Source organism: Athene cunicularia (genome assembly GCF_003259725.1).
Source record: "Athene cunicularia isolate RWA chromosome 2 unlocalized genomic scaffold, athCun1 chr2_part1, whole genome shotgun sequence".
Lineage (NCBI taxonomy): Eukaryota > Metazoa > Chordata > Aves > Strigiformes > Strigidae > Athene > Athene cunicularia.
In genome coordinates, this window is record NW_020799095.1 from 127,962,863 (window position 1) to 127,976,256 (window position 13,394).

Here is a 13,394-nt window from a genome sequence, read left to right on the forward strand (position 1 = left end):
TCCAACTATTATGTACTAGATGAAGCAACCAGTGGTATTTCAGCAGACTGGGTTTCAGATAACCAGGGAACTGAAAACTGAACAAAAATCACTTAGCAAAGGGGAAGGTGAGACAATCTCCTTTGCATTACTCTTGCACCAAGCAGTAGTTGGGGGGCGGGAGGGGGGTGGGGGGGAGCCTAAGAAAGGATTGCATCTGCTGGAGATGCAGCAGCTCAATGTGTAGGAGGAAAAATTGCACCCAGCCAACAGGCTGGATGTATGTATATAGTCTTCCTAGGTTTTCTCAATGGTCTTAAGAGGGCCAGGCAGCTCATGTGGGTGATTCAATGTTTAAGTAGACTGAAATGACCTTGGAACTGCTTCCTTTGACTACAGAGGAACTTACAGAGAAGTACGGGCTGTATTTCAGTTGCTCAACAACAGACTGAATCCAGGCCTCTACCTGAACAGTGATGACAGACAGCTTACTAGTTGAGCAGGAAAATCTTAGCAGAGGAGATAGGCCTTTACATGATTTGAGCCTTGAACTTGTCGGGGTGACAGGGACCCTGCATGCTCAGTAAAAACATAAAGGTACCAGCTCCATGGTACATTTTCTCCATTTCTTCTAGCCACTGACTGAAATGCTTCACTCTTTGTGTACCCTCTGATGCTGTAAAACAATGATACACTTACATATTAGGACACATTTCCAAGTTTGTCTGCTTTAATACACAAGAGAAGTTGTTCCAGAAATTATGTGCACTGTTAAAATTATTAAAAACAAGTTTAGGGATTGTCATACTACTTTTTCAATCTCATGCCTATCATAGGAACACTATATAGGACCCTTCACAGAAAAGCTATTCACTGCAAAGCTATCAAAAGATCTTAAAGTTTTCTGTATTTTATTATCTTTTGATACTGGAAGATTGTTTATATCTTGGGAGGCCAACATGTGCTATGATAGTTTCTCTGATGGTGCGTGGGATCTTAGGGCTCTGAGGTTTAACATCTCTACAAGCCAACACAGATAAGAGCAATCTGAGAAGACTCTGCTGTCACATAAGGAACCTAGAATAACAAAACCCAGACAGATCAAATACAGAGTTTCTGCCTTTGTTTGAAGTGCTGAAGAAGTGCAGGTCAGAGCTATAAACAGGCAAGAGAGTAAGGAAAAAACCTTTTCTGTTATTCCTTCAGGAGCTGTTGTTACTCAGATAAACCCGGGTAACTTGAAAGCTCTGCGCAATTTTTCTTTTGACTAGGCACATGGGCTCTTACTATGTAGGTCAAAGACCTTTAATATCCAGCAGCAAAACAGGAATCTTGTGGGATTAGCAATTGTATTCAGATAATACTTCTACCTTTTCCTTTCCTTTTCTAATTCATAGTAGTTTGCTTTAGAAAGCACTATTACGAACATACCGGACATGGCACAGAGTTTGACATCCCCTGCTTATACAGAGCAAGCCTCCTTAACCAGGTTTCCAGGTCTCAGATAAATCCCTCCTAAGCTTCCCCACTGCCATGTTTCGCCACTCTCAAGATCACACAGAGTCCTCATGTAAAGGATGCTAAAGCCAGTTGTAGTCCAATGTGTATCCTTTTCTGACACTTAGGTATGAGGCATAGCTGTACCTTTGTGTTACACTACTCTCTCTTAAGAGAAGTTACATATGGTGAGAAACCACCCTACCGTAACTTTATAATGACTGGAAACTGCTCTGCTCTCTCATTAGACACCACACCCTGCCTGTGTCCAAAACCTTCTTATGTGCTGTGACTGATGCACGAGACTGCATAAGAACCCAGCTTCAGAAGGAAGTGATCAGTGAGAATGACAGAAATTAATGTAAAGTTTCCTGTGGTCAAGTCTAGACAATTTTTGTCTAAAACTCAAGAGTTACAGATTTCTAATTTATAACACTTATGAAATGGAAAAATTAATTTTATGGTTGTAGGCAGTTTAATTACTTGATTCTACAACAGACGTCCAATAACATTTTTTTATCATTGTTGCCCTGCATCCTCTCCCCACCAAGGCACAGATATGACAACATTGTTTAACAACCAGGATTCCTGCAGAATATCAGTGCATCTCAGCAGCAGAGATTACCTTCACTATCCATTTCCCCAGACATACTTAATACCACCACAAAGTCTGGGAAATAAGTCCTGTGTTAGGAACTGAACAGAGGTTTGGAGCCTGGCTGCCTTTACAGTCTGGGCTTTAGGATAGCAGGATAGTCCTTACATAGTTGCTCTTCCAATTTTGCAACTAAAATTATGCTCTCCTGAATGAATTGCTGAGCCAGTGGGCTAATGATCTGAACTCAGGCAAATGAAATTCCTTGCCAGCAAAAGTCAAACTCATGAAGAAATATGTTTTGCACAATGTGTTATTCCATACTGATGAACAATCCATCAATGCCTTGTTACAGCCCTTTCCATAATGCTCCCCAAAACCTGATACACTTGGAAGAATTTGAAGAAAAGAAGTCCAAGCTTTTACATAATCCAAGCATTATCTCAAAACACTTTCAGCTTGAATCTTTCCCAATTACAGCTATGGCGTATTGCATGGAGAGAAGGTGCTAATAAACTGGGCTAGACCATTTAGGTTTATAAAGGTCAATGCCATCACCTTGAATCCTACCCAAGAGACCACAGGGAATTGCTGCGGTTTGTGGCACAGTGGTGTTAAATGTTGCCTGCTTTTGATAAGTGGGATAGCTCATGCTTTTAAATTCCCTCCAGGAATAGCTGCAAGTAGAATGTATTGCAGTTGTCTGATCTCAGAGTAACATGGATAAGCAGAAGAGGATTCATGCCTGAAACAAAAGGTTATGCTCACATAAAAAAGGACAGAGACAGAAATACAATTTTCCGCACAAATTCTTTCTCAGGCATCCAGTTTCTCACATACTACAAGTCTAACCTAGATGACTTCAGACCCCTCAAGTCCTGAAAATCTGATGGTAGCTAATACTTTTATACCACTGATTAATAATGCAGATAAAATTCTGGATGACTTCTGTGTTGACTCACCGAAGCCTAGTCGTTCATGAATTGGGTCGTTTGTTCACATGGAATTAGCCATAATAGGGACATTGAGAGGCGCACCTTCTCCACGCTGCAGACACTGTAATCCTATCTCCTAACTAACCTCTGCAGTCGCCTTGTGCTTGTTTGAATGAGGAGTGAAACAGAGTGAAGCTTTGAGCTGACCTCTCCACAGAGACCTTCAAATGGATAAATCTACTGACCTTTGAGCTTTTGCAGTATAAAAAACCAGCAAAGCCACTTCAAAGCAAGTTCCAGCTAGTACTACAAAGAACCACTGGCTTGACAAAAATACCTTAAGATCGGCTAAGTCTGACATTTCCAGTAGAATCATGGTAGATGTCTTTTACTCGTGTTTTTACTCGATGTTATGCAGAGCTCCCTGATCAACAATACTGATGCAGTTTTTGACCCCTGTCCAGGCGTTTAACTCCAGTAATCTCTACCCTCCACCCCAGAAAAGAGATCTGATGACAACTAGACTGCAGCTTTCAACATTCAGTAATGTGAGTGGAGGCCTCACCAGACCCTCTGTGAATCCACTTGTCTCCCTGCCTCCAGGGACAGTGGCAACCCCCAGGGCCAACACAAAAGCTGTGACATGGAGCCATCCAGGAAGAGTCAAAATCCAGACTTTACATCTAGAAGTTGCTGACCCCTCCATGAAGAGGTACACATGGTGTCCAAATACAAATGATGAAGTCATTCGAATGGTGAAGCAGAGTATTCACAGCAAGAAAAACTCAGTTTCACTTGTGCTGGTGTCAGATCTTATGATCCAATCTATTTGATTTAAAAAATGTTTGTGCTGCATTTGACTTTGCGAATATGCTAACAGGTCACTCTCTGCACTTACCCACCCCAAATTTTCCCCAAACATTCTTAAACTAAGACTTCACAACTTTGTTGTTACTTAGATGGTCACACTTTGCCATGAGCATAAGATGTTCATGTCAGGAATTTTAGCTTCCTTCCTCCTGTGGCGTCACTTATGACTTGTCTATAAACCAGTATGACAGCTGAGTAAATCAGGGGAAAAGGCCTTCAAAAGCTCTTGTGTCCACAGTGAGGGAGAGAAGATCTCCATAATTACCCACCAGGTTTTCTGTAGAGAAAGAGATGACCATGTACCCTCCTTCAGATTTCTCAGGCTACCAGATTTTTAGGGCACTTCTGCTGAATTTCATCCAGAGAGCAAGGTACCAGGTATGATGGAAACAAACGAATTCTGTTTCTCCCAGCATAAGTCATATCACAAAACTACTAAGAAGGTAAATAAAATAATATTCTTACCATACCATGTGAAAATCTCTAATACTGCAAGAATCTTAGGAATTCTCAGTATGAAATCAGCATAGTCAAGCAGCTGTTTCTCATGACACTTTGACTAAGCCTGGTATCATTTGGGCATTTAGTCAATTCATATTGGCTAGGGATCGAATATAAAATTTTCCACTTAATTCTTCCTCGCATTCTTTTCTTTACTAATTAAACTTTTTTCATGGGCTTATATAAACTAAACAAGTGATCTGAACATGAGAGTCAAGTACTAAATAAGATAAATAAAACTTTTTTCTTTCTCATTATTGTACAACAGAAGTCCAGCTGTTCTCTCATCTTTCCTTCCTACATTTACTACCTGGCAAGTAATATGTGACAGTGGAGAAAGTCTTCATAAACACATGCAAACTTTATTCACATAAAATGCCTGATATTTAATAGGTATTTTACAAAACCAACCCCCTCCCCCCTTATTTTTAATATACTTACATTTACACGCTTATTCCTGGCCATCCCTCTGAGGTGATGTGAGATTGAGGTGTTCATTAAAAATGCCCCAGACCTTCACACAGATTGGAACTGACATTCTGTTGCAAGCAGGGCATTAGCTTGGATAAGTGCTGCTGAGAATCCCCAAGATTAATTTAGCACCCTGGGTGTAGAATTCAAGATTATTCCCTGGATATGCAGTAATATCTTCCTGAAAATGGACCATACTTAATACAGTTACAAAAGAAAAAAAACTCAAAGAAATCAAGGAAAGCAAGGGTTAATATCACTGGGAATAGCCTATTAAATGAAAAAAAAAACCAAACCCACATTTAAAGAGCAATGCAGTTCTTAATTAAAAGAGTAGAAAAGAGAGAGGGAGAGAAGCTGGAGTTAAAGAAACTGGAGATGCTAAAGCCACTATATAGGTGAGTGAGGAATCCATCAAGACTTACAAGGCTATTGTACAGGAGAGGCCTATATTGCCTTTAAAGTACCTTATAACATTAATAGAAGTTGAAAGAAAGTATAAGCAGTTCTCAGTAATTTTTTAGATATCAAACCAAAGCTTTGTGTTATTTTTCTACAGTTTTCCTCTTCAGTAAGTATTAGTTTAGTCTTTATTCTCACACCTGCAAAGCGGAGCCTGTGCATTCCTGCACAGATAACACCTTGTGGGGTCAGCACCATTTTGATTTCCATACTCAGAGTCAAACCACACTCCTGCAACTGTCACAAATCACTAAGTAAATCAGTGCTCTTGTTGGTAAAATGATGTGTCTTATTATCCACCCCCTAAATTACTTAATCACAGCAAGCATGATGCAGTTTGATAGGTTTCTCAAGACAGGCATTTGGACATCTTTAAGATGTGATACATAAAGGTGACTGAAAGAGACTATGTCAATAGTTTTTAGTCACCAGGAAATAAAAATTTTTTAATTGCATACAACTTACTGTTTAGCACTAGTGGAACAATCCAGACTCTTATAGCCAGTCTTACATTGTAAAACAAGCAGCAAGCTTGCAAACTATAGGTATGGATATATACATATATCCATGTAAGAAGCATGTAAAAGCCAAACTGAAAATTTACAGTCAATCAAAACCATAGCTGAGGGCAAACTAAATTCAGGGCTAATGTAATTCCTCCATAAAGTACTGTGTAACCTAAACTAAGATACAAGACTCGTACAGAAGGAGGGAGATAAGACAAGAAACTGGACAAATATTCAAGTAATACTTCTGGAAGGTGATGGTTTTGAAGAGTGGTATGAAGCCAGATGAGAATGTAGGAAGTGCTGGAAACATGAAAAACTCAGTACATTAGGAAGAGAAACAGCAGGGCACCGAGTCACCAAAGCAGACAGCATAAAAAATGGGATGATGAGAGGATGCTTTGGTTTTAATCTAAAGTTAGAGACTTACAAATAATGATGGTCTATATCTCAGGTGGCTCCTTGCACTGAAAGAGGCAGAGGTGGACATGGATCATGATAAATGTCACTTCTGAGTCCTTAAAGTCAGAATTTGGCTTGTTTCTGCTTTCCTAATCCCAGAAAATCTTCTTTCTTCTGTTCTACAGCTTGGCTTTCCACCACATTAGCCTCTTTAATACTCAAAGCAAAACTTTTGAGTGAAGTGAGCTAAAACCTAAAGGCATTGCTTGCATTGTCCATTCAGCAAAATGATCACCAGGCCTATTATCCCAACCTGTTGTTTCCTTTGCTAGGAGCTATGAGCCCTCACTGGAATTAACCCCTTGTAATATTGTAAGCAATGCAATAGCACTCCAAAAAGCAGATGGAACATATAATATTCATAAAAGTTATTACAGGCATTCCCACATCCCTCACAGAAGGAATCAAAGAAAGAGTTGAAGGAGAAGGAGACTAAACAGCATGGGTAAACAACACATCCTTAGATCACGGAAACGGCAGGGAGGATATAAAAAGGTAACAGATGGATGTTTATTCTACCCTCTAACAGCAGTGTGTAGCCAGACTAAGGCTGCACTATTTCTTTGCATTCTGGCCAAGGATTCGCACCTCACCACAGAGCAGAGGATGGCAGCAGCATGGGTGTAGGCAGGAGAACTTGCTGTTTCTCAAAAATCAGGGTTAGCCTTTGCATTAATTAAGGCATCAGCCTCCACTATCATCCTCCATCCTTATTACTATCCTTGGATTTTATGCTATATTTAAAATCATGCTGTTTCAGAATCCTGTATGAATAAATACGAATGTCAAGACCTGTGTGCATCTCTTATGCACACAAGACAGTACAGTACATCACGTACTCACAGAATCTTATTAAATTTCTCTGTAACACATAATCCTGTGGACCTCATTTTGTAAACACAGGCAGCAGTTGTACTTCATTTCTCTCCTCTATCCTTCACAATCTCCCTTCAACTATCTTCTCCCTCTTAGTCACTAACTGAGAACTGAGTAGAAACTAAGCACCCACGTAAGTATGTAGATAGGGTACCTGAAGATACATGTTAGGAAAGGAGAAAAGCTTGATCGGAGAGGAAAAACAGTGCATTGAACACTTGCCAGTTACTTAAAGGTATATGAGTACTAAAAATGAATGCAGAAGACTGAAAGTAGTATAAGGTGCCCTATTTGGGTTGAGTATATTGTATTTTTAAGGATTTTTAACAATAATTATTTTATCTATAATTGTATTATCTGTGAAATTAAAATTAAATGGCAAAGTATTCAGTTTGATTAACGACACTTCACAGTCAGCCTGTTAAGAATTGCCGCATCAATTTGGGACAATTCTGCCATGGGATGATTCCCAGCGGCAGGTACAGCACGGCACAAGAACAACGTCTGCAACCCCACAGGTGCACCAGGGCTACCCAGGCAGAGGAGCACTCAGAGTCTGAAAGGGAAACTTTGCCCCTGGTAAGTTTTACAATTGCCAGTCATGCCTCAATCATTTACACTGGGCTTTACATTGCCTAAGGAAGACTGGTACCACAAAGTCAGTTCATGGAAGAGTGGCTGTGGCAGCCCAGCTCAGAGCCCCCAGCAGAGATGTATTCTCCTGAAAGAGCAGGTCTTGAGTCTTTGGTGGTGAGTGAGAAAACCTTCAAAGTCAGAGCATCCTGTCCTAGTTGACAGATACTGAGTAAACAGAGAAGGAAACCCAGCAGGCTAAGCTTGTTTTATTATTAACTCAAACCTGATACATGGCAGGGATTTAGGCCAAGTTTGACTAGGCATTCAGGCACATGTTTAAACTTAAAGACAGGCATTGTCCTGTTATAACAAGTGACACTATCAGTCTTGAAGTAAGGTACATTCTTCAGTATCACTGAGAACAGGAAAAGTAACCTCAAACTGCCTCTTCATGGGAACCACTCTTGAATTCACCACATGAATGAGAGCGTTCACTTACAGTTATTTGCAGAACAGAAACTTTGCTCTTTTGAAGGAGATGATGATAATTGGGATTATAACGGCTCAGAACTAGATCTTGAAATTTTGCAGCTCAGGCTGATCATTCTAATTGTTATTGATTAATAATGTACATGGTACATTTGTACCCAAGAGGGACTAGAAAAAGAAAGGCCCACCTTTTTCTACAGGGGTGTGTGTGATCTGCTGCCCCACAATATGCAACTCCTCCAGCACATGGTTACAGGGTAAGGGAAATCAAAAGACATTCTTTTTATTAGTTAGCAGTAATGACCTTTTATTTTTGATTATTTGTGCATTAACAGCGTGGAATGGAGATGTGCTATGTAAGGAAGTTATTATTTGCTAATTTGCAGCTTTTAAAATACACAGCACACTATCTATTATGTATCATGCATTACAATTACAACAACAGTTTAATTAATCACCAGCACCCTGTTTTGTATCAGTCTGCTGCTGAATTCTGGGTAATGGTGTTGTTTACCATTTAGCAAGTAGCAACATTTCACTCTGTTTCACTACATTAAACTGCTCAAATAAAGCAAACGGATATTGGAAAGAGTTGGCCATCTGCCTTTATTTTCTTTTACTTTTGTTAAGGAAAGGGAAAAAAAAATAAACCCCACCACAGTCTCTGAAAGGAGAAAGAACACAGCCATGAAACTGATAGTGACAAAAAACACCCTTTTTTATCAGGTCAAAATCTCATCTAAATGCAGTTCTGATGAATGGTAAAAAGCTTGCTTTGTGGATTTGGAGTGGGTCTCAAGACCAGCAATGAAGTCTAATGATTATTTAATGGTGCCGCACTTGAAGCAGGATTATGTGAGACTCTCTCCCCCGTTAAGAGTTTGATGAATAGGTTTTGTGACAGCCATTTAGGAATAAACAAGAATTCATCAGTCTGCATAAGAAGAAGCCAGTTTATAGATTAAGTTTCTTGAGGTAATTCATGAGGTCAGTCCCATTTAGATGTAGACTATTAGGGCTCAGCTTTTGAGAGCGGCCATACAAGGGAGTTACTCCAAATGGACCCCGCTAATACAAAGCCCCCTTTCAGAGGGAAGCCTGAAATTTTTATGACCCTGCTGCTAGGAAGCACATCAACTTGTCACTGTGAAGATCTGCTGGGGCAAGACCTCATCACTCTATTAAAGAGCTCTGTGACCCTATTGATTTGAAGTATTTAAAGCAGGGGTGAAGTTCAAAGCAATTTCTTTTCTATACTATTACTCAGCCTCTCTGTGTCTTGGCTCTAAAACATCTGCTGTCAGTTCCTCTCTGGTGTCTGACTCTGGAATCTGTCACTGGAGAACAGAGTAGTTTTATTTAGAATAAATTGGATTCCTTTTCAGTTTTCAGCATTTTGTATTGTGATCAATGGTTTACACTCCTTCATGTGCCAGGAGACTTAACTGCCACTGTACCCTTTCATGTCTCTTCATGACTCAGCCAGAGCTTGCTCCTGAGGCTCTGTAATCGAATCTTTCCATTCTAACAGGTAAGCAGCCACCATTTTTTCTAATTGGCCAATCAAGAAAAATAATAAACTTTCACTTTTGGAAAATTAAAAAAAAAAAAAAAAAAAAGGGGTAAAAATCCCAGAATGTCACTCTGGAAACAAAACCCTAACAGGATCTTTTATGCTTATTTGCTCAGAGAGAAAAAAAAGACACTGAGCAAACAATTCCATTACTTTTAAATGTCAGCAAGTAAACCTTGTAGCTGGTTCTCAGAGGTGCTTCTTCAGAGCAATGCAGGCTTCTCTACATCTCTGCAAAAGCTGCAGGCACCAGGACACCTTCTCAATGCTTAATAATACACCAGATCAGGTGTATTTATTGTAGATGTGGTTTCTGACACCAGGGTAGTTATTAAAGGAAGTACAGGGCACAAGATTAATATTCAGTTTGATGATGTCAGACAGAACAATTGAGATAAAAGAATAAGCAATGGGATGGAAATGGTAATGAAATGGTTACAAAAATATTTAAGATAATGATGCATAGCAACAGAAAGAAATTAGGTACGGTTTTCATGCGGAAGATAATTTTGTACAGGATTACACAGAGCAAACCTATCTCTTATCTTCATCAAGGGGACTAACTTCTGATGTTGTGAAAAATGCACCTACTCTCAGGGGCTGCTTTGTCAAGTCACTGTCATGTTCCTAACCTACCTGTACTATTTAGATATATTTTATCACATATTCTAACAAATTGCCTAATATGACAAAGATAAAGGGATATATTTTAGCAGACAGAAATTTGTCCATTGTTTTCAGCCGATTTGTACTGTTACACTGCCTATGAATCTGCCCCATAATACATGTTGTCATCATTTTATTAATGCTGTCATTTTACACAAAGCTTCTTTTAAAATTGAATGTGTTTCAGGGGGGAATAAATTATGTTTATTGAAAGATGGCAACTGCACAGTCTATTTAACAGTATCTTTAAGAATCTAGAATCCTGAAGACAGATGTACCTATTGCTTGTCAATCAAAATACATGTCCTTTGCAGCTTTGTATTTTCTTTACTCGGAAAGGAAATCATGTTACTACTGTCTGAGGTCAACAGTAAATGCACCAGCAGAATCCCTGCCTGAGAATTTTCAATAAAGAAAGAAACAAAGATGAGGAAGGAAGATAATAGTTTGTATTCTGCTCCTCTGAGGGAATGGATGATAAACAAAATTCTAAACCATTTCTTCTATCTTTCCTTTTTAAAAAAATGGAGCTGGTAGAAGTCACTGGCAACAGAACACCGTTACAAGCTGATATCATCTTGAGTTCATGCTGCTGAATATGTTGGCATTTACGGCACATTCTCCCAGGGCACATTTCAAAATGAAACTGAAACTTGATGGACCAACTGTACTCCATTAAAAAAAATTATAAAAAGGCTTTTTTTCCCCCAGTCTAAAGAAATTGAGAACTTCAGAACACTGTTTTCAGCCATATAAATCCGCATGTTGAAGGTCAGTCCAAAAGCAACAAATCAAAGCATTTTTTTCTCATCTTTTTTTTAGATTATGAATGATGCAAGAATTTATAGAGCGTGCAAATTTATTACCGTGTTAATAGGCCCCCCTGTTTATATCCGGCAACATATGTTATATGCAGAATCACTAGGAAGCAGCAGCATTTTTAGGGATGAAGGGGGAGGCAATTAAAGAATTAGGCCTAATTACCGTGAAAAATCTCTGGAAGAAACATACAGAAATCTTTTGCAGAAGAAACACAAAGAGAATGCAGGGAAATGTTCTTTAACATGACCACTGTTTTAAACTGTATTTCTAATCCATGCATTCATAACAAAAAGGCAAACACAATCTCAACTCAATAGCTCTTCTCATGTAATTAAATCACAGAATCACAGAATCAACTAGGTTGAAAAGGACCTTGAAGATCATCCAGTCCATCCATTAACCTAACACTGACAGTTCCCAGCTACACCAGATCCCTCAGCACTATGTCAGCCTGACTCTTAAGCACCTCCAGGGATGGGGACTCCACCACCTCCCTGGGCAGCCCATTCCAACCCCTAACAACCTGTTCTGGAAAGAAATTAAAAGAAACAGAGAAAGAATTTGTGTCAGAGTAAAAATTTTCTTTCTTAGATCTTCATGGGCATGTTATTTCTAATAGCTGAACCAAATACTAGCTGGCAACTGTAATCTTGTTTAACATAGGCTTCAGCCCCAGTACGGTGGCAGAACCACTTTGCCGTTGCTAGTAGCAGGACAAGAGAAGAAAAGTAGAAATGGCTGCAGGGGAGGTGACTGCTTCACCCAAGGAGTTATTCAAAGTTAATCGCAAGGATCCAGGCTGCATGACAACAGTTTGATAGAAAATGTCTCATGTAAAAGTGTCTCTTACAGACATCTAAAACTGGACTTGCAAAATATTTACCTTTCAGCAAGCAAAGAAGCAAGCCACAACCTGGCAACCTTACAAGTAAAAACCACAGTGTTTCAGGAAAAATTAGATACTTGCCCCACCACTTTATGCTTCTGTTCTTCTGCATGGGCCAGGCTCACAGCTGACCTTGCCCCCACAGTGTCCTCTCCTGTAAAGAGGGAATGATGTTAGTTGCTATGAGAAGTGCAGAGTCAGTGTACAAGCATGAGGTAGCCAAAGAGCTGGCTGTGTAAGGCATCACAGTGAAGTTTCATAATCAAAATCTAAAGAATTTCAATTTCTTTGGAAAAAAAACCCAATTTTTCATGAGAGAATGTGATGACCAGCTCTACAGTTTTCTGTCCTTATTACAAGATGAAAGTGAGATGCAGGAAGCAGAGTAGCTTCAGACTGCAGGACCAAGCATAAATATTGGGCTCTTAGCATTGGCTGCTATGAGCAGAAAGCAGGCCATCTGGGAGATGCTTACTATAACAGGAAAACATGTATGAGAGCAACAGGCCTAAGCTTTGCTAAAAGTATTCAGTAATTCAGTAACTCTTTAAATACAGAAAGCACTGTCTGCATTTAGCTTTGGTAAAGCTACGTACGACAGTGGGGGTCTACCAGAGAAGAATTTGTCCATAGGGGGTTGGGTGCATGGGTTTCCACAGGCAGATCCTGAACCCGCCTCGATGGGCAGGTAAACAACAGGTATGTCAGCCTTACTTCAGCAAGGACTGCTCATGTCACAGCGAGTTCATGGGCCCTGGATCTTTAGTTGGTTTATATCCCAAATATTGATCTACTTTATCTGTGTGTTGCCCTATCCGTCTTTGTCTTTAATCATTCTTCCTTTACAGGTGGGTTATCATTTTTCCAATGCCTGCATATTATGAGCTTTGCCACCAACAGAGATAATATCTTCCCATTCTAGGTTGTTTAGTGTGAAACCTTCCCATCCTGAAGTATTATTAATCATGTTGTCATCACTTAAATAAATAATAATCAGCAACAATTATTTCTATTTTCACAAAACCACTAAAATAATAAAAATCAAAGCTGATATTAATTATTAAATATGAAGGGGACATGTGTTTTGTTGAGATTGATTTTCTATTTTTCATCTGTATTACAGTGTCATCTAGAGGTGCTAGATAAGATGAGGGTATCTCTGGTGCTGCAGTAACTCCAGCTTAAATGACCCAGCGAGACAAAGAAGCAGGTATGAAGGGAACCAGCA